Source organism: Aulonocara stuartgranti (assembly GCF_965226115.1).
Source record: "Aulonocara stuartgranti genome assembly, chromosome: 17".
NCBI lineage: Eukaryota > Metazoa > Chordata > Actinopteri > Cichliformes > Cichlidae > Aulonocara > Aulonocara stuartgranti.
Genome location: NC_138953.1, coordinates 24,377,718 through 24,400,368, shown reverse-complemented (window position 1 = coordinate 24,400,368; position 22,651 = coordinate 24,377,718). Strand labels below are relative to the sequence as shown.

The window sequence follows — 22,651 nt, the reverse complement described above, 5'->3', positions numbered from 1 at the left end:
TGGCAGAATCTCAGTTGGCTGTCTGGCAACCTCATAGAGGTAGTAAGACTTGGAGGGCAAGGGAGTGGGGTAATGTCCGAAATCATTTCTTTTAGCGACAACAGTGGTTTACTCTATTAAACTTCAGGGTACCGAGTACTAGACTATTTTTCATTAATACACTACTTTGTGCCTCAGTTCTTCCCCCGTTCTGCACATTTTGTTTTCTTTTGCAACACTTAAACTTTGCTATAAATAAACCAAATAGTTTTGTTTGAGACTAAACCCAGAAATTGTCTAATTAACACATTCCCTCTAAAAAAAAAAAAAAAAAGCAGCTACAAGATCCCTTAAAAAGAACAGACAGCAAACATGACACAGTTTAGGTTACATTAAAGGTGGGTTTCAAAGTGGCTTGCAGGTGAAGCAGTTTAAATAGTGCAGAAAAGCATTGTTGGCATCATCTTCCCTCTCAAGCCAACAAATTTTCACATTGTTACACTTTTGTTCAAGTGTGGCAGTTCAATGTAGTTAACAGTAATTTGCAGGCAAAGGTGCTCTGCTGGTGTCGTCACTATCACAGGATTTGTAACCGTAGAAACCAAGGTGATGTTAGAAACATTTGCCGTTTGCATTTTAACTGTTGATGTTAAACCCAAAGACGCATTTTGTGATTTTTTTATTCATCCTAATTCTAAAAACCCCCCTGTTTACTCACTCACTTTAATCTCTAAACTGAACCAAACAGAGACAAATTCATAAAAACGGAAGTAAAATGAAAGTTTAAGGTGGTTGAAGATCCGTGCGATTGTAACATCCACAACCCCGCCTCATACCGAACACAGACTTCTCCAAATTTTGTTTTTCCCTGAGTAAATATAAGTATGTGTTGAGCTTGGAGTAGATGTGACCCCAATTACAGTCCACCCCTTACCTCCTGTTCTGTAACAAGTGTAACACTGTGCTGAATCATACTTGCAAATGCTTAAGGGTCCCTTAGTTAAGAGGCAGGGTAGAAGTGCAGCAGCAATCTTTGGAACATCCTTACTATTCATTAATGAAAGCACAAACTTGAGATGGAAATCGATGCATTATAAAACTTCACTTTTTGGGGGAGAAATATAAAGCATAAAATGTACATGTTTCCACAGAAAAGCTGTTTATTCTGTACGAAAATAATGACATGAATTTTTATCTACAAGTGTCACAATGTGCAAACACAGGGAAACAGAAAAAATTGACTCTCTTTGGCTGAAACTTAACAAGGTCCAGAAGGAAACAAATATGAATACAGATTAGACTCAGGGAGTCGGTGGCCTGTACTATAAAATTAGTTCAACATACTCACGGCATTTTTCCATTATCTGGATTCACTTACACTAACTTTGGCAATCAGGAAACGCAGTTAGATGAAGCCCATCATAATCTTGCCAACTTAACCCAGGGGTTTTTCCCTGTGTAGCATTGGCACCATATGACCAGTCACAATTATGAATAAGTGTACTGGCTGCAGAGCAGAGCTGATTTTACATAGAAAACTAGAACTCTACTGTGGGAAAATATAAATAGGTTAAACATGCAATACAGCCTGAAAGCAACACATCTCCTGACAATGCAGCAAAAAACCCCAAAACCCAAGCAATAAAATTGTGTCTGAGAAACTATAACTGATGCTCAGAGGCTAAAATATTGGGCCCAGAGGTCTGTGGCATCTTCCAGGGATCAATTAATTGATCAGTAGGCAGTATTTTCATACCCGTTGATCTCTAATCTCTAAACATAATGTCCTCTGGAGCAATAAGAAGTGATCCAGCTTCATAGTACATAAAACTGATGATTAACCCGAATATTACCTGGTTAAGATGAAATCCTGCTTCATACTACAGACCTCTGAATTCACAGAGGACATGTCAGAAAAAACTAGTGTGATAACTCAAATGGTAGCAAAAAGAAGGGACTTTGTGAACACGAAGGACTAATCGCTCTCAAAAAGCAGGCAGGAGAGGAACAGGGGAAGACAGAGAGGAAGCACAACTAACAGAGGACACAGAGAAAACAACCCTTAAGAGAGTGATACTTGGTGTGAGGTCAAGGGAACATTTGAGATCAATAATGTTTCCCTCTTTGACTTATGGTTATACACTTCCTATTTTATTATTGTAGTTATTTGTCTCTTGTGTCTTGCATTTAATTTTACTTCGTCCTCGTGTCTCATTGTCTAGATTTTATTCACCTACTCCACATGGATCCTGGATCCACTCCCCTGATTGGCCCTCAGTGTATAACTAGTGTATAACTAGTCCTGTCTGTTTCCCTGCTCCTCCCCAGTGCTATGTGGTTTCAGTAAAGACTGGATGTAGGGGCTGGTTTGGAATTGAGCCAATGCAGTGCTTAAACAGCTCTTCGAAGAAGCAAGATAATATTGTCAGTGTAAAGGTTAAAAATAAATGGGTCCTCACAGAAGCAGAACACAAACATAGACACACATGGTCATGTGGCTCGTACCCCTCCCTTGCCCTACATGGCCCCTGTCATCACTCACCATTACATCATGCAATTAAAGTAGAACATAGGAACTTTGTCTGGGCTTATTTCCAAACACAGTGTAACTCAAAATTGATTTCCCCTTAATACAACCCCACACTGGCATAAAAACAGCCCGGTAGATTTTGCGATTAATGTGGCAGAACGGATTCTGCCACAGCACACTTGTTACAGATGCCGATAGAGCGCACACCCTTCCAAAAGAGATCAGCTGTAATGATCAAATGAGTCGCAGAAATGATGAATTGTGGGTAATTATGAGGTTACTGCTCGCGCATGCAGAGAACGCTTAATAGCAATTCACAGTTTATGAACACTTTATGAATATTAATTGTTTTGTTCATGAATCAGAGGTACAGTGTGTAGGTGAACGACTCCTTAACTGAGACTAATTTCTTGGAGGCAAAGAATTAAATAGGTTAATGGGCAGAGCCAAAGAAACGTGATTGGAAAAAGAACTTTTACAAACTTTCTCTTATCGCATGAGTCAGTCAGTAAATTACAGTTCAGTTCAGCAGGCTTCCTGCTGTGTTTAGTAGTAAAGAAAAAAGTAACGTCAGAGGAAATGATTACACTTTTATCAAACATTGCATTAAGTTTATATTAGGAGCTACAGTCACTCAGCAGGACCTTAGATTGAATGAGTGAGTCGATGAACACTTATCTATAATAATGACATGAGATTTGCCTGGATCTGTTTGATTCAGCACAGCAGTGGATTGATTGATTGATGCCATTGTAAGCTTGCAGTAATTAATTTAAACAGGGCAATGCAGCGCTTAGGAGGAACAAAAAGTAGTAAATGGATTTTTCAGGTTTACATTTTCACACTAGAAAGGCAAGAACATTAAAAGACAGGCACCTCTCGCAAAGACATCTTCTTATTCCTATCTATATCTATATCTAATTTCACTTAAAATTACCTTGTGTCTACACTGTAACTTATTTTGGTACAACCTCAAATGGTTGCCAGTACATCACAAATATACTTTTCTCTCTTTCTTTGATGAAATGTAATCAGTGTGTCCTCAACTCGGGTGTCTGACATCCCTCTCACTCACAGCAGTGATGATCACACCATAGTCCACTTCATTGTTGCCACATTACCACTTTGTTATTAGATTTAGCAGCTTAAAATGGCTCATTTTTCTCTCCATCTGCTCTGTTTAGTGAGTGAGAGGGAAGCTATTATGATCAGTGTTTTTCAGTTGCTTTGGAGTTTATTTTGGATCCACGTTTATTATTGAGGGTTTTCTCTTTGATTTTGCAGTGTTTCTAGTGCTCAGAGTTTTGATTATACCTTAATTTCATTATTATTCTAATCATTTTTGAACATGCATGCTTAGATTGCTTTATAGTCTTAATATTTGGGGTCCTCCTGATACTCTTCTTTCCATAAAAACATCCATGTTAGGTGAACTGGTGGTTGGCCATGAATGTAAAGTGGATTTGTTTTTGAATTTACGGTCTGTCTGGGTTGTTTTGATTACTTTCACCTGTGTTTCATTCTCCTCCTGTTTCTCACTTCCTATCCTCCCTCAGTGTATAAATAGTCCTGTCCCTCTCGTTGTATTCCCAGTGCTGCAGTCTAGTTTTTTTTAAAAGTGTTGTATATTTTCACATGCACTTTTTTAGTAGGCAGGATTTGTCTTCACTTTTCATGCACACGTAAACACTGTTTAAGTCACTGAAACTCCTTTTACAGCGATGATTTTGAATTTCTGCTTTGCAGGCAAGGAAAACTGCAATTTTTGTCTTGCAATGTCAAAGATTTGCACCCTTCTCCTTTTCTGATGTCAGACTGTGCACAGTGTTAGTGTCTGTAGCCTTCTGATTGGGTAACATTTCTATGCAGTTAAGGTTATATCACTACCTCTTACAATCACAAACAAGTTTAGAACTACTTGTTGTTTTGTTGACATCTCAAAATAGTGAAAATCTACAGAAAATATATTTTCACTCTCCGGAGTAAGGCCACCGTCACACTAAACGCAGACCCACTGCAGGTTTATCTCCATGTGATTCTAGGGTAGATACATAAAGCTGCATTGTAATGAAGTGAGACAGCACTTACTGATACAAACAGCACAAGGACAAAGCATCTCACAGCTCATATAATGCAGCAGTAGACGGTGCAAGACGCCCACTGGGGATGGTTCTTTGGCCAGTTCTCACTTATTAGGATGGCTGACTGAGCATGCAGACACCCTGAGGGAAGAGGATGTTGAGATGGTGGGTGGTGCTGATGGAAGGAGCCACTTTAGTATTCCTCAGGATAGTTTTGTCTACTTGAGCAGGGTCGGGGACAATGTACTGTATGTGTGCACTTCCTTGTTTTAGCTTTGCATTGTGTTTGGGGTCATCTGGCAGTTGACCTCTGCTTTTTGGAAGAGGTTAAAAGCGAAGAAACACAAACTGTAAATGTTGGAAGGATGCTTTTTGATGATAAAGGTTATAGAGGGGGGTGTTTAGAGAGGATGGTTTCTATAGAGCAGTTGCTGCAGGAAGGTCACCATATACTGCTGATATTTATTTATTTTTAGCTTTTTATTTCTTATGTTTTCTGCTGTTTACTTCTGTTGAAGTGCTCTCAATAGAACACCTACCCATGTGCCAGAAAGTTGATTCTTTTCACCTGAACACTACAGAATCAACTTTCTAGGATTTCCTTACCTGGATGATTGAGCATGCATCAAGACACCTACCCATGCGGATTTTCATTCCACGGAGTTACCTACTTATTTGCATGAGCTTGAGCTCTAGGCCTTTTTTCTAAGTGTCTAGATCAATGCAGTGAATCTCTAATCTCCCAGGAAATATGTTTCAACTAGCTCTTTCTGATTGGAAATAAAGAGAGATTCAGCAACTTCATAGCTTATTCGTGCTTCAGAAACACATTTTACTTTTGGCTTTTGTAATATTATGAAGGTGTTGCTTCTCAGTGGTTGTGAGGCTGTAGGAGAGGGAGAACACTGGTCAGTCCTCCGTCACTGCCAAGTGGTTCACCCACTCAGCGTCCAGTAAACTTTCCTAGTACCACGTTTTACTTTTCCACCAAAATATATTTAGATTAGAGGATTTGCAAGAAATGTGATACTAACATCTATTTTCCAGGGACCGTTTCTGCTGTCTTCCACTCATTTGGGTTTTGCACATAGACTGTAGATAAAAGATGGCTAAAGCCAGCATGATGTCACTCATGTGACGAGTTACCAACTTATTTGACTAGTGACGTGCAGAAAAATGCATTTTTAAGGCACTTCTAAATTCTATTTTCAGACCTGGAGGCTACATCAATTCTTTAGATACAGTGTAATCCTCTACACCAGTATGTAGTTGCTATGGTGATAATCATTCATACCACAGTTATATACTGCCTGCAGTAGTGTTCTAATCAAAAGGTGCTAATTAAACATACACACCTTGGTTTGACCACATAGCACTGATTGCATTTTTAGCTTGTGTAAATGATATGCACTTACTTTAAACTAAACAAGCGAATGATTTCAGGTGTCTAGTGGGTAACGCAATCAAAAGACTCATGTCAGTCTGGGAAGATTAGATTAGGATTGGTTATGCAACATGTGATGCCAAAATAATTAATGGATTCTACTGACCTGACAATAGTGAAGCTGAAGCTGTAAGTAAACATCTTCTGCAACACAGATTTCTTTTCAGATATTTTTTGTAATTTAGTACGTTGCAATATTGAGGCTAAATTCTAATGGAAAGTCAATAAACAGATAATGACAAGTCTGGATGAAATAATGACAAACGTGCTGTTAATCATCCTGTCCTCACAGTCAGCAATATGTGGACCGTTATTGACCCAACAGCCGTTGTTGCACATACTGTCAGCGATCAATGTCCCATGTGAGTAAGTGTGAAATTACTACCTTTGGGCAACTGGCAATGATTGCACGTGTCCGCTGAAACAACAAAGAGCAGATCTGCTTCTGAGCTAGACAGAGACATGGCCGTTCGTTTAGAAAAAAGAGATGGTTGTTTCTATAGTTCATGTACAGGTATAGAGAAAACCTTTGTATCAGGCAAATGATAAATAAGCACAGATAACTCATATTACACACATACAAAAATATAAACCCGATTAATTACCAAGAAGCCAATCTTTAAATTATAATCACATAACTCAGGATCAAGGGAATACCCCCAAAAGTTGATTATGTTCACTGTCATTGCTCAGTGACAAAAACACTTATTAGCCCCTGAAACGAGGTCCAGGTAGTGGTTACAGGAAGAGGGCAGTAGATAGTCTTGTTCTAACTGCTTCAGACAAAGCTAATGACCGGACCTCATACGGAAAGATCATCCCTGAATCGAGGAGGGGGCCTAAGGGTACATCTTTCACTATCTTGCAATACTGTGATTTAATCCATTCCAGAATTACAAAGACTGGTCAGAATCAGAGAAAATATTCAGTAATTGGCAGTTCTCTGGGTGAAAATGCCTCGGCCATACTGCTTTGAGACGATAGATAAAGCAACAGTAACTCAAATAACCACGTGTTACAACCAAGACCCCACCAGGGGCCACTCATATCAGCTAGAAACAGAAAAGTGAGGCTGCAGTTCACATAGGCTAAACAAAATTAGACAATAGAGGACTGTAACAATCTTCTGAGTCTACTGAGTTCTACTGTGAAATTTGAATGGTGTAATGGGGTCGTATGTTTTCTTGGAAATTTTGGGCCCCTTTAGTACAAACTCAGTATTAAATGCCACAGTCTACCTGAGTAATGCCGCTCACCATGTCCATCCCTTTACGACCAGTTTAGCCATTCTTTTTTATTAAGTTCAAGCGGGATAGCACACCATGTCAGGTCAAATGGAACCCCAAATGGAGCAGATGCAGAAGACCATCTCTGAACACACAAAACATGGGCTACAGCAGCAGAAGACCGCACCGGGTACTATTCACATCAGCTACAACTGGGAAACAAAGTCTACTCAGCATCACCAAAATAGGACAATAGAACATAGAAATGTAGCCTGCTCTGACAAACTGAGCATTGTTTAAATACCACAGCCTACCTCAGTATTGTTGCTGTTCATGTCCATCCATTTGTGACCACAGTGCACTAATTTCCTGATTGCTGCTTCCAGCAGGATAACAAGACTTGCCACAAAGCTGAAGTCAACTCAAAATGGTTTCGTGACCATAATGAGTTCAGTGGACTCAAATGGGTGTTACAGTCACCACATCTCAATCCAATAGCAGCGGTGAATGTACTGTTCCACATTACAGATGTGCAAGTGATAAATCTGCAGCAACTGTGTGATGCTATCATGTCAGTATGGACTAAAATCTCAGAGGAACATTTCCAGCAGCTTATTGAATCCACACTACAAAAAATTCAGTCAGCTCTGAAGGCAAAAGAGGATCCACTCTAGTACTAGCAAGGTGTACATAATGAAATATCCAGTGGCTGATAGATTAATGGTGAGAAGCATTTAATAAAAAACATCATCATGGTACATATAATTAAGCAGTTGGGGCCATAATTGACCCTAATTATCACTGCCTCCATATGTCATGAATAGCAGAGTTGATTAGTTCAGTTAACTCACCAGGGCTGGCTTGTCGTTCTTCATTTACCCAATTTTGTTTTTTTAAAAAGTAAGACAAAATTCATTCAAATGTACTGATGCAGGCCAAAACCACCAACTCTTTCTCTACCCATATATTTTTATCGAGAGCCACTGGTGCTTCAGTGTGCTTTGGAAAAGACTAAATTTACAATATTGATTTCACCTGTATTGCCCTCCTAGAAATACATCAATATTTAATGTTTATTCCTCAAGCTATCTCTCACATTAAAACAAAAAGCTCCACATTTTACATAAAATATGCAGGAAATTCAGAAAGAAGTAGCAAAAAAGCACAAAATTGCAGGATTAAGCTCCCTAACTGTAAGCATTTTTTCTTTTAACTAATCAGTTCCTTTGGCCCTAAAATGAGAAACACATTGAGGGCAGATGAACTGTCAAACGAATTATATTAAGGTCACACAATATGTAAATCTCACAAGTAAAGCTAATGTGGAAGTAAATCTGCATTCTTTCTGGTGGCCAGCAGGGGGCTACTCTTTTGTTTTCAAGAAGGAGAGTCACTCCAGTTGTGTTAAACAAATGTAACTGGATTTATGACCTGAGTAAACATTTTTCTGATGGGCTTATTGTCATTTGTTAGTTTAAAGTCTTATTTAATTCAACCTGATCACCATTTTTCAAATTGACTATTTAAGTATAAACTGGAAGATAAAGTTAACTTGTTCTCACTGACAAATCACTACTATATGAGCATTCTCAGTTTTTACAATGAAATCCACCACTCACATCTGGTGCCAAAAGTTAAGATGCCTACTGGCAAAAACGGTCAATTTGAAGCTCCAGAAAGCGTCTTCACAAACCAGTGGGTGACATGAATGTTTATATCCATCTTTTATATACAGTCTTGGAGGCTATAGTCATAAATGGTGTATGAACATTTGTTTGGTATAATCACAGCTTCTACTGAATATCATAGTGGATGCTTGCCATCTTGCTTGCATGCCTTTTTTATGTTTACACCTTCCTTTTTTTGCCTCATTATTCAAAACTTTTAACCTTTTTATAATGTGAACATGCGCTTTAAAAAAAAGGAGTATATATGACAGAAAATATGAACAAAATCAACAAATATTCCAAAATAGGCCCATAATCAGTCACTTTAAGCTGTTTAGACTCCACTTTTTAACTATTTATGACTTTTTCCTAGAGTAACCAGTCCGGCGCTTCTGGTATTCAAGTTTTAATTTTCTAACTTGGCAGTCGATCAAGCTTACTCTCAGTCAGAGCTCACTGAAGCGAGAGTCGACTTCAAAATACAGGACTGTTCTGGATCCTGTATCCATGATGCCACAGCCGGCCTCATTCTGAAGCAGCGGCCTTTCATCTCTGGTGAACTCCACCTAACAAGCTCATTTACAGTGGCCACAGCTACAGCAGTGTGGGCTCAGGTTGTAGGGAGACTGTTTTTACCTCAGTGAGCTTCATATTTCATCACAGCTGAAGTAAGCAGGATGAAAGCTGTGGCTCAGGTGGGGATTTGATTGTTGTTATTTTCCTCTAATAAAACCTCCTTTTTTTTTTTAAAGAAACATTGTATGTGGCTACTTGGGTGAGTTCAGCTAATTAACAAAACACTTTTTTTTTACCCTTAATACATATTTTCTCATTTGTATTTTTTATTGCCTTGGTCTTGCACGATAAATCTCAGGGGATGCAATTAACTGGCTAAAGCGAACAGTAAAAATACTATTCTGAATCACAAAGTTGCAAACTTGAGACCATAACAAGAGGCTGTAAATATGCTTTGCTGTGTTTTTTTTATGTGTGCATGAGTATAACAGTGATTCTCATTGTAGATTTTATGTTTAATATTTTTCTTTTGTGGATCATTGTTCCAAATTCCTAAACCCTTGGCTGACAGCTTCCGTACTACGGTGATAATAAAAGCAACGGATCTTCAGGATTTGTACAGTCATAAAAATACACAGTAGGGGCCCTTTGGTGTCAGTATCCTCAACCACTGGTCACAGTAGTGGACGTGGTTTTGGATTCTGGTTTTGTTGGAGCAGCACGTTTGTTCCAATCCTCACACAGGGCCAGAAGCTGTGGGTATTGACCAACAGAAACAGGCTTCCTCTCACTCGTAGAGTCAGGAGCTGAGTCATTCAGTAGAGGATCAGAGTAGAGCATCAAAAGGATTTGAGGCAGTTCAAGCATCTGGCTTAGGATGGCTTGGGAAAACCTCGGTATCCCTGGAAAAGCTGGAGTGAGTGAGAAAAGAGAAAGGTCTTAGACCGCTGCCTCTGGTGTTGAATTGCTGTTGTTTTCCTAGTTTTATTTTGAAATCTGTTACTTTTTACCTGCCGTGCATCAGTTTAGTAACACCTGAGTTAAGTTACAGTTCTTTGCAGATTCCCTTTGACCATTTGTGTGTCTACTGTTAGCATTCCAGTGATCTTGTGTATTCCTTGTGTTTTAAACGCTAGTCTTATATTTGCCATGTTGTCCTAGTTTCTAGTTTTCACTGCATATTATTTCCTTGTTCCTCATTATTTCCCTCATATATGATCTGAACTTCTGAATGCTACTTGCTCATGTTTTTTTTCTCCAAACTTGCTGACCTTTCATTTAGTGACCACCATCTGGAAAAAAAAACTGTAAACATTTGGATTTTTATGTGCCAACAAACAAACAGTTTCATTGACTGGCTCCAGATTCAAGCTCTGGTAATGTGTTCTATTGATGTTTTCATCATAAAGGTTCATGAACAGTGACTGAAAGAATAAGATTATAGATACAGGCTGTTGACACGAGCTGACATGGGGACAAGTTTACATGGGCATCTCTGAATAGACTGCTTTCTCCACAACCCGCACACATAGCAAACAGATGGATGCCATATCTGGTGTTTACTGTCTCATGGTGTTTCACTCCTCTTGTTTAAGAACTGGATGGAGAGAGCTAATGGTGTGTGGGGTCAGGCGAGTTGATGGGGGCTTAAGTTGCTGGTTTGTCTGTTTAGAAGAATGTTTTTCCCCCTTTGCTTCATGTGGTTTGGGTTAAAGTGCTCTACACTCCTGTTAGCAAATGACACTAGAGGGTACCAAGTGTGGCTAAAGAATCCTGAACAAGAACCCGTATGTGACGATTTGGGAGTGAGGCTCATCTCACAATTTCCACGATTCGGTGTTTCATAATTCTTGCGCTTAGTGACGGTTTAAATTCATTCAAATGTAGAGCGCATGTCTTTTTCCACCACTGCTGATCAGCATAAATCTAATACAGCCTCGTCATATCAGTGTCCTTATCCAAACAGAAAGCTGCTGGCCTTGTGACTGCTGGAGCCAGTGCTCAGTTGAAGAGTGGAGGTTGTCTGAAGGTATTTATACAGTTTGGGGGGGGCGCTGCCAAATTCACTCATCAGGAGCTGGTATAAATCATTTTGTCAGCTTGTATGGTGTGGTAAGGTCAGGCTGTCGTTGTTTTGGTCTTAAAAAAGACATAACTGCACACAGAAAGCCGCGGGGGACACACAGACACACTACCTACAGTACAGAGGAGGTTTCTCTGGAAGCCATACTGGTGCTTATCTCACTCACAGGGGCAGCACACTTGTAATAGCCCTGGGTTCTAATGATGAGGATGACAAATTCAGTACTGTATTGTGGCTCACAGTTTGCAATTTGTCATAAATTACTCATGTTCTGATTAAAAATAAAAGAAAAAAAAAAAACGGTCACAGGAGAGATGGGTAGGAAAGAACTCAGATAGCTCCCAGGCTAGATCCGCCCTGTGGAAGTTACATTTACATGAGAAGCATCCAAAAGAAACAAAGCAGTGGTGCATACGTGTTAAATCAGCAGCCAGATCAGAACCATGTCATTTATGAAAAGTAATCTGAGACTGGGCTGAGCAAACTCCATCTTAAAAGATGTGAACAGCCAGGCCAACAGTAAAGATTTAGATGGTGCAGGGTTTATTTATTCATGGACAAAAAGGTTTTAGGAACTAAACTAATGAAGTGGTCAGTAAGTGTATGTATATTGACCTACAGTATGTACTCACCCATGAAAATACTGTAAATGAGAATATGTATTTAAACTGTGTTTGAGTGAGGTGTTTTGTATTTCATGAATTCCATTTAAATGTGGATATTTTGGAAAAATACAGCAAAAAAAAAAAAAGTCAACTAGGAACATTTTCTCATAAAGTTGATGAATTGTACTGCTGGCCTATCTTTCCCCTATAATATCTCTGCTTCTGCAAGTATATAAAGGTAATGTCTTGGCAACAGAGTTGGCTGTTGATTTGAAGCAAACAAAAAGAGAAAATTGACAGACTCGCAGCACGAGAAGAAGACTGGTGTATTCAAATGGCTTCCTGTGGGTTTTTTTTATTGCTCTACGTAGAAAACACATCAGAGAGTTTGTTTGTTGACAAGCGTGTTTTGGATTTTGTGGTTAGATGTTGTCTGTGGAGATGTTATATCTTCCTGTTTCTATTTTAACTGCATAATGTACACTTTTGACCAATTTTCTTGAGACCCAGAACCCAACCAGGAATACCAAGGTCCACGTTCTGGGTCTTTAATCCAGTATTTTATATTTTTTTCTAACTTCTACTGATTATCGATTATCTTCAGTTTGATTCTTAGTTTATTTATTGTGTTTCCAGCTTTGTGCTTTTGTTCTATTTACTATCATTTGTGTTCCTCGTGTATCCATCTCCATCAGTGACGTTCCCTTGTTTAGTTCTTCCAGTTTTATTCTGTTAGTTTCCTGTCGTGTACAATAGTTTAGCTTGATTTTCACTTTTAATTGTTTAATTTTACGTGTGCATTTTGGGTCTTCATTCCTGATCTAACTTGACAATGTTAGGCTTCCTTTTTCCAATTTTTGCCACAACCATGCTGGCCACACCTCCAACTAGCTACCCAATTAGCTGTCCTGAGTGGATGGGTCCATTGTATTTACCTTGAGAGAGAAACGAGAACGTTTCATTCAAATAAAATGTATTTCTCCATGAGATTTAGTTTACTTGGACGTGGTCACCCCAGGACCGAGGTTATGCCAGGTTATTTCTTAACTTCCACAGTACTACAGTGAAAGTACAGCGAGATATTAACTGAGTCTGATTTTAGGCTTTACAGCAACTGCTTTTTTAATCTCTCTTAAATTATGTGAGCAAAAGTTTAAGCTTGCAAAGAGAATTATTAAACTTCTGATAAATGCTTCAGTTGATTTGGGACAAGTGGTAATAGTAAAGGTAAAGATTCATGAATATAGAGAGTGGTTTTTAATATGTTCAGGCTTTTATAATATTTCTTCTTTTCCTTTTAATGATTGTCTGTCAATTTTAAAACTTTACTCCAGTTTTACTGACTCAGCACACACTACCTCGAGCAGTTCTCATACAGAAGACTCTCCAAGTCTTACTTTAAAAAAAAAAAGTCTTCTCTGGATCTCATCCATCTAAATGGAAAAGAAGTGTGGAAAAGAGGCAGCTGACAGATCTGTCCATTCTGCCCTTCCACTTTCTTTTTGGTCCACTTTCTATTAAACAGGAGATCGAAGAGAATATTTTACACCTTGCTGGCTCAATAGAGATGGGACAAGCTCTCTGGACAGGTGAGACCTTCTGATTCCTAACTCTACATTGTTCAGCCGACCTCCTAAATCATACCGCCTACAAGCAAATGTTTGACCTTCAGCTGATTTATTAAGGTGCTTCCTTACTGTTTCCATTTGTACCTAGTATTCAAGCCTCCGCTCAGGCCTGCCTTCTTGGGTACTTTCCGGATCTGCAGGGAGTCGAGTAAATGTCTTTTTTTTCTCCTGCGAGATAATTGGACATGGGAACATAGCAGGGGGATTTTCTATATGCTTCACTCTGGCAGTCTGACATCCAGGTCTGTTCACATCGGAGCTGCTGCTGCTGCACCAGGAAAGTCTGAGTTTGACATGGACAATCTGACACATCTGGTGATTGTGCTCTCCTTACCCTTTTCAGTCAGATTACTCATTAAAATTCAGCGCTGATAAATATTGAAAAGGTGAACGGATAAACATCTCTTTGGGATGTTTTTTTTCCGCAGTTCATCTGATGGTCAAACACTTGACAGTGCTGCAGAGCTTATGTTATGTTTCAAGCACTTCTTTGACATTTACAGCGAGTCCTAAGGTAGGTATTGATAAAAATAAGACTTGTGTTAAGCCCCCGGAGTTCCTTTTAAAGTCCCTTAATTTGTTTATGTGTGAAAGGAGGCACAAAATCATGCTGAAGTAATTTGAGGACCATTAAGGCCCTCTAGGGTGATTCTAAGGGTAGTACAAATCCATCATTTGAGTACTGCAGGGATTTTTATAGGTAAGCCCAGATGTTAGCATTGCCTTGATAACCTTTAAGAGAAAAAGCATAGTTTATTTTATTATTTTTAAATTTTAGTTATAAACACAATTTTTCTGTTTTTTAAATGTACCGTTATATGACTTCATATGACTTCAGATTTACTGGGTTGGTTCCGCCTTTTGCCTTCAGAGCTGCCTTGATTCTTCTTGGCAATGATTCAAAGCTCCGGAGCTGTGACACGGGCAATATTATATCTATGGTAGAGCCCTCTGTTTTGGTCTCTTCATTAACTCAAAGGTCAGATCAGTCATGACAGGGAGCTTGCATTGATTTACTTCACTCTTGCAAGCTGTAGCCAACTACCATTCAGTCATATGTAAATCCTTTTATTGCGAGATTTTAAAAAGGGATGAAGAATCAAGGATTCATGCGTTTAATTCTGATCTTACTGACTGACCTATAATGCTTCAGCTGAGTGTTTTTGTGTGTTTATTAAATGGCTGTAAAAGTAATCCCACTACTAGACTGTTCAACAGGACCCAATAATTAATATTGCAATGTTATCAGTGGTGAAAAAAGAGAGTTATGTATATTATTGCTAAATGTAGTCCTAAGAATTACCTTCATTATTCAGTAATATATATGTGTGTTGGGCAGCAGTCAAGGATGGAGACTCTGGCTGTCCAATCCCCGGCTATTGAGTACGGCTGTTGGGACGTGGAAGGTCACCTCTCTGGGGGGAACGAGCTAGAGCTAGTGCACAAGGTTGTGTTACCAGCTAGATATAGTCGGGCTCCTCAATGCACAGCTTGGGCTCTGGGACCAGTCTTCTGAAGAGGGGCAGGACTCTGTTCCACTGTTGGAGGTGCCCTCTGTGAGAGAGGTGGATATTCTTGTATCCCTTCAGGTTGCTGCCAGTATGTTTGGGTTTTTGCCAGTGGATGAGAGGCTTCCTGTCCTGAGCCTTTGGGTCAGAGAATAGTTTCTCACTATCATTTGCGCTTACCTGTCGAGCAATAGTTCAGACTACCAAACCTTCTGGGTGTCACTGGGTGACTGAGTTGACAATATAAATCAGTGTGGAAACGTGTATATGGATATTCTGCATATATCGTCTCATTTTGCAGAGCCAATTTGTAAAATGGATGTGAAAGAGCTTAGACTAGAGACCGATATCTATTTCCACTTACACCTTCTGTGCTCGTGCTGTGCTACGCCACACACCCACAGGACTGCAGCTTTTACTACGCATTAACACGCAGCTGGAGTGGACAGAGGTCATTACTCGCCACAGTAGCCTCAATCATGATGGCCTATTACTAGCCAAACTCAGCATCAACCTCGGCCTGTAAAACTACAGAAATCACTTCACAATTATAAGGCTGTAAAGTTAACACCTTAAATAAAGAATCACGCGAGTCTCTGTGCTGCCAGCTCCTCATCTTGGGTCATTACAACATATTTCGTAAGAGTGGTCATGAAAAGAGTAGAATTTATAACCGTACAGCTTCTGATGACTGTCATAGAAAAGTTATTCAAGGGCAATTTTGACTGAGCGATTCGTGATCTGAGGGTTGATTTTGTTGAACTCTGCTGTCCTTCATGTTGTGTCAGAACATTTTTAATCATTTCCTTTCTGGCTTCTCTGTAAACCAGTGTGGAAAAAATTTAACTTTTTGCCCTTTCTAAAACTCTGTTTCCTCATCTTGGTTTCAAAATGCAAAATTGGTAATTGTCAGAGCTATTTAAAATGCGACCACTCTGCACACTGGCATACCACCTGGGTAGCTACATTGTGATGTAGTTCCTTCTAAGTTCAAGTCTTTGTAATGTGGTGATATTTTATCCCCTAATTATATTCATCAGAATAATGATTTTACTCCAAAGGTGTCAGTACAAGGAGTGTTAGTGAACCTTGACGGTGTGTCTTTCTCTGTAGCACATTTTTCTCCTGTACTCCCCCACATCCTCTGACCAGCTGATTGACAGGCAGGCTTTCTTTTATTTCAGTGGGTGGCGAGTTACATAAGGGAGAGGACTGATGGAGGGATGATTGCCCTCTGTGAGATTTCTCCCAAACAGCCCTCCATACAGCCTTGGACATCTAAGAGCTGCCAGTAATCCGTTTTAGCTGCGGCGTAGTAACACGAGATTGTTTTTAACTCCTTGGAATATGTCAAGGTCACAGTAGCGCTCCAGTGACAAACTTGCTATTAAATCGAATACATTTTTTGACTGGTTGCTTCATTTTCTCTTTCTTAAAGAAACCTAATTTTAATGCGCCATATAAACAAGGAGTTAACTCACTCTGATTTAAAATGATGTCCCCTCAGGCGTGTAGAAAATTTTCCATATCACTTGGGTTGGCTGGAGTACATATTTTGTTGTCTTGGACTCAAATCAGACTACTTTTGGACAACAACACTGACAATTAATTGCAAATATATTTTCCAATTAATTATGATCCAGATAGTAGAAACACAGGGCTGTGTTGATAAAATAGGAGGCCCTAGGGCAGAAATTACAAGGGGGGACCCATCGAGTGTGCTCATGAACCCAAACTAAGCATAGGTGACTGGAATGCAGTATTTAAGCAAAAAATTTAATAAAAAGTCTTAAAGTGAGACAGTGCAGTATTTGAAAAAACAAAACAAAACAATAAATAGATCTATACATAAAATATATAAAGATAAACATGGAGGTTGCTTCTGGGGCTAAAAAAGTAAGGCCAATGTAAAAGTGCCTTGAAGCTGTATTCTTCCTAATGACCAGCAGGGGGCGACTTCTGTGGTTCCCCCATTTTTCACTGTAATTATACCTTTTATTAAACACTTTCTTGAAGAGTTTGTCTCAGTCTTTAGTTTCAAGTTTTAATTGGTATAACAGGGTGTTGATTTTGCTAATGATGCTAATGCTGTTCCCATTTAGACTAAAGTAAATAATAAAACATGGTTTAGAGATTGGCGAAGAGTGACAAATCCCCACCATATGAGTTTGCAGTGTCCCTCAGTTTTTCATTCAGGTGCACCCCTCACTTGTAAAATGCGAAACTTATGACATCGTGTTGCCGTCTATCTTTTAATTACAGTCTTTAGTCCAGACTTACTTGCTTAACAGAGTTTAGCTGTTGTGTTACTTACATTTCTTTTAATATTGTTATTTTAGAAAGAAACAGTTCCTGTTATGAGCGGCTGTGTGCAGACAGGAACAGGACCCAAGGTGCAGACTCCGGAGACAGATGTGAACTCAAAACAGCTTTAATGTTAAACTCAAATATAAGATAACTGGGAAAAATCAAAATAAACTTACACCAGACGACTGACCAAACACACAGCTAGGTAAACAGTAGATCACAACACAGACACAAAGAAACACAGGGCTTAAATATACAGAGGGAGCAATCAGGGAATGGGTAACACACTGAGATAAGACAGAGACCTTCAAAGTAAAACAGGAAACACAAAACACAGACTGAATAAAAGACACAGACTCACATGCAGGCACTACAGAGGGAACAGAGACGTGGGACCAGGGCAGACACAGACACTGACTGGACACGGGGATATAGCCGACAGGGGAGACAGCAACTAAGGATAACACAGAGACATAAACCAAAAGACAGAACTCTAACAAAGAAACCAAAGACTAGAAATTATAAATAATAATAAACTCAAAAACCCTGGGTCGACGACCCAGGCATCTTAACAGTTCCAAGGTAAAAAAATAAAAAAAATAAAATAAAATAAAAAAATGTTTGTATTATGTTGTAATTACCACCCATGGCCAGAGTGGCCGCTGTTGTTAAGTCATTTTCAGCCATAAATTGGACAATTAAAAACATTAATTTATTCATGACAGCTTAAACACAAATCAAAATAACTGAACTGATTAAAAGTTGATTGTTTTTACATTCCTGGCTAAAAATGTCTTGGGGAATCCAGTGCAGTTCCATAGATCCATGCGCACTTCATGACATCACAGCAGAAAAATCCCAAAGTGTACAACACTAAAAATGGACTGCAGTAGGAAACTCTTGGAATTATCCTCCAAGCATTTTTAGAAATCATTACAGCTGAAATTAGAAAAGTGGAACAATTCATCAGCACGGTCCGGGCGTTTCTTTGTTCACGTTATAAACGGTAATAGTTTGCTCAAGGGGCCTTGAAAAGAAAACCGAGTCATCCATCAGACGTTAATGCAACAGATAATTACCAGCAGGTCACATGTGTGCCATCCGGTTGGTACAGACCCAGAGCAAATAAATTAACACCCAAGCTAGTGTGTTATGCAAGAAGACATATTTTTAAGTTTCTTATTGATACCAGAAGATTCAGGCCCGTCATATGAGTTGCATTGATCATCTGCTGTTTGTCTGTGTGTATTCTCAGCTGGCTTTTAAGAGTGTAATCCTTGCTAACATAATTATCTCTCTCTTTCTTTCCATGCTACTGGACCTGATCTCCCCGCCGTCCGCTACAGGTAAGCTCTTTGTGTTTCACTAACTTCGTAGTGTGTTCTCCCGCTCTCCTTGCATTGTGACGTTTCAGCCCGATTACCAAGCATGAAAACAATTTACTGCAGCCTAACAAGTTGTGAAATTGGAATCTGTACATTTTCCAACTGTATTACAGCCAGTGGACATGCTGGCTTCATTTCATTGCTCTCAAGTTGGCAGCATAAAAAGCAAACACATTATTTTGTTGGTATTTTGTGTAACAGATTAGACGAGGTAGAGGAACTCTTTTCCTCTTGTTGTTTTCTCAGTGTGTGACATCTCATTATTAAGCTGTAGCTGATTATTCCTTTTTTATTATGTTTTGTTCTACTAACTATTTAGAAAGTGAGACGTCTCATTACTAGGTTGTTTCTGCTGCTTGTTCTCCATTGTTTTGTTTTTTTTAACCGTTATACTCAGGAGGTTTGTTATTTCAAATCTTCGCTTCAGTGAAGCACTGCCACTCGGGTTCCTGCTCTGAATCGTTATTAAAGGAGCTGCAGTGTTTCAAACTTTACTGTACTTTTTATATCTTTATTTCACATTCGTCACAGACTCTTTTATAACGCTACTGCTGTCGCACATTGTTTTTGGATCAGGTTTTAACTATAGCCTATATTTTTCAGATGAATAACGGAATAACTTTGTTGAATTTGTCTAATGTAACTGAACTTTAAGGGGCGTTCGATGTCTGCACTTATATTTAAAAAAAGAGAGTCGGAGCACCTCTGCGCTCTAAATCACAGAGATTCTAAGCTGCCCTGCAATCAGGAGTGCATACTGTTAGAAAATGATGGTAGTTCACGTTAGTTGGGAACAGCTGGATGTGCATTTTACTTCAGACTTACAAACCATTAAGTGCTGGGAGGTGCTGTGGAGGTCAGCCTTAATGCAAACCTCTCTCTTTCTGCATTAATAGTATGGTTTCTCCGGCTGCTTTTGGTATTCTGGAGAAGACATCTTTTTCTTTTTTTCTTGGCACATCGATACTACCGAGTATTCTTCCATTCTTCTTCTTTACCGTGAAAATATTGCTGACTGCACATGTATTGCTAGGCACAACATTTTTTCCTTTAATCTTCTGCTTTCTGCCATTTCTTTAAAGTGTTTGTCTTTGACAAAGCAGAGCTTAAGCTGCAACGTTTGTAAGTCTCCTCTTTTAAGCTTGTTGACACTTTTGCAGCACTTGTTTAGAAGTTTCTTAATGGCTGCATCAAAGGAATTTAACCCTTTAAAAATTGACTTTCTTATTCCCCGGTACCTTTGACTAATAAATAAATAAGCCTAGTGTGACTCTCCTATCCCACGGATAAACTCCATGATCCTGGATTGCTGCTGGAGACTGTTTTCCTTGTTCTGCTCTGCAGCTCTGGTGAGCTCAGTGTAATGCAGCATGATCCAGCTCTTCACCTGCTGCAGGTGTTGGGTGGCCATTTAGCTTACAGCAGATCTCCAGAGCAGAACAAAGACTACTTTTTAAAAAGTCCAACAAATTGGAGCGGGAGTATGTTAGGAGAGGGCGAGGTCCTCTTCGGTGAAGCAGTTTAGTGATGTAGACGCTCATCAGTGCTCATCAAAGTACTGTCGAACACACTACATGTAATCAAGCTCATTTACACCATGGAGCCCTGCTCTCAAAACCTGACATAGGTTGAATACTTTCTGTGAAGCTGAATCGAAGAAATGTAAGAAAACCTCTTTGCCTCAAATAATTTGAGCCTTTATATCTTTATGTGCAGGTTATAATCTAGATATAGAGAGAGGGTGATGTTAAGGTGCTGTGTTTGTCCAAGTCTCACCATGCAGAGTTGAGGACTGTGTGTGTGCTATGTGGATGTGCTTGCATGTATTCCTGTAAAGACCCTACAAAGCTTAATGGCACAGTGATTAAACTATGCATAGAAGCTCAGACAGTGGACATCTGTCACAGTTCACTATAAAGACATTGACTTTGGTTTTCTCTACAGCGGAAGTCATGCTGAAGACCAACAGCAGCACAAACACCAACAAAAGTAGCTCACAGATCCACATTTTTGACACTGCCCCCCGCTGACAGCACACAATTACAGCACGTAGACGTTAATCAGCAAACATCCTATACCAGCTGCCAGTGTCCACCTATCCGGTCGTTAAGTCTGACGTCACTAGTCGTGTCTGGGCCTAAACTCCGTTGCAGGATCACTGAGAGTTGAAAAACTGTCTAAAGTCTTTCATCTTTAATAAAATGATCAGCGTTCTGCTCTACCAGGTGTAACAATTGAGTTTAACATCCAGGCATCCATGAAAACGGAATTTATGACATTTAACGGAGTTAGAAGTTAGCAGGAAGTTAGCTCGCTAGCTTCTATCTAAATACAATATAGCATGTCCTGACTGCGGGGTTGTGGAAACAAATTAAAACGTACAGCTCTGTTATCACTTCCAGCATAAATAAAGACAGGAAACTAAACAGCAGTGACGTTTGTAGGGTGACTGAAGTTGGTCTAGCTGGTATATAATGATGTACTACGTGACCGCTAGCAACACAGCTATGTTAGCATAATATAAACAAGCTAACTTTTTTCCACTCGATAAAAGTTAACGTGAGTGTTCTCGGTGGTCAGGAACAAATGTAATCGCATGGCAGGATGCTGTAAAAGGACCAAACATCAGCCAGGAGAACAACTGAGATAATCCATCCACAATACAAGGTTAGTCATTCATATACTGCTGCATGGACTGGGCTGTAGTTACATTCTAAGGTTTTAAAAACTGAGCTTAAATAAATGATTAGCGGTAATAAAAGCCGAGGGAGGTCAACAGTGATCACTGACTGTTTTAGGAGCTTTTTGAGATTAAATAGAAGAAAATACAAAACATTAAACATGTTAACAACACAAAAGCCATATTAAACACAGACTACTTTAGGCCCGGAAGTAGGATTCGTCATGTCATCACTTAACGACCGGATTGGAGTTGTTGATGCAACTCTCTAATTTGTCGCAACAAATTTTGTGAAATGTTTTTTACTGAATAAGTTTTAAGTTTAGCCTCCAGCCCACATTTAAAAAACATCAAAACTTTTGTTTGCTATCTGTGATTTTAATTACGATACATTTTCACAGTAGCCAGCTGATTAAAATTACTGTTATTTTAATTACTTAATTTCTTAAGCAGTGAGGAAAACACTCACAGGTTATGTAAAAAACAAACAAACAAATAAATAAACTCCCAATTAATTTCAAATGTTGTCAGATTACTGTATTAAATCCTCAATCAAGATATAATATTTTTTTCTAGTGATCCTCAAGTGATTTTATTTTCTCAGCTTTATGCATTTATGAAATGCATTTTTAAGATCACTTGCACAGATTTAACATTTTAAAATGAGTGTTTTTAAAATAAGGATAACTAAACTAAACTTCACCTCTCTCATATCTCTTTTAATTTTCATAATTGTTGCCAAAAAAATCAATTTTTAAGAATATGCATATTCAGAAATCAAAGACTTGTAAAGAGATTTGCTCAGCTAAATCCTATGCAGCACAATATGTTGATTATGATGTTGCAGCATCTGTTTCAAACATTCATTTTCCAGCTTTGTCAGTTACATGTCCCCAGTTAAAACTGCCTTTAGCTGTTTTGGATGCTGCTGTTAGAGTGTTTCATGTATTTGCTTTAATGTGGCTTCCAGGAGGGATTTTCTAGCTTTGATCCTGCAGCAACGCTGTGTCTG

At 39.1% G+C, this 22,651-nt stretch overlaps 1 protein-coding gene across 2 annotated transcripts in view; it reads left to right on the top strand.

Moving 5' to 3' along the window:
• Window positions 1-22,651, top strand: part of LOC309692194 (ankyrin repeat and BTB/POZ domain-containing protein 3-A) — a 271,823-nt gene that overhangs the window by 52,449 nt on the left and 196,723 nt on the right. The window lies entirely within an intron of this gene.